Source organism: Sinocyclocheilus anshuiensis, unplaced genomic scaffold (assembly GCF_001515605.1).
Source record: "Sinocyclocheilus anshuiensis isolate Anshui unplaced genomic scaffold, SAMN03320099.WGS_v1.1 scaffold426, whole genome shotgun sequence".
NCBI lineage: Eukaryota > Metazoa > Chordata > Actinopteri > Cypriniformes > Cyprinidae > Sinocyclocheilus > Sinocyclocheilus anshuiensis.
This window is the reverse complement of record NW_015542362.1, coordinates 620,966-621,275: the sequence shown is the minus strand read 5'-3', so window position 1 is coordinate 621,275 and position 310 is coordinate 620,966. Positions and strand designations below refer to the sequence as shown.

General features: G+C 34.5%; 1 protein-coding gene across 1 annotated transcript in view; it reads left to right on the top strand.

The window, feature by feature from the left end:
- Positions 1-310, top strand: part of LOC107691917 (protein Shroom4-like) — a 52,012-nt gene that overhangs the window by 10,933 nt on the left and 40,769 nt on the right. The window lies entirely within an intron of this gene.

Below are 310 nucleotides of genomic sequence, written 5' to 3'. Positions count from 1 at the left end.
ATGAATCCGTACTCGGTAGTACCGACGCAATTCGGTCGGTACCCTTAAAAGTACCAAGTTCGGTACCCAACCCTAACTGTAACAAAAGTAATTGTAACAAAAAAGGTATGTAGGCTTGTTAACATTTGTAGTTAACCAATGACATGTTTTTACTGTAGCATTTTATACTCAAAGTAAATATAAAAAAAATATATACTGTACGTGTGTGTGTGTGTATATACAGTATATGTATATGTATATATGTGTGTATTTAATGCGCTGGTGGTTGTGTGTATAATCCATCTGCTAGCATTCTTTGTAGTGTTTTCCG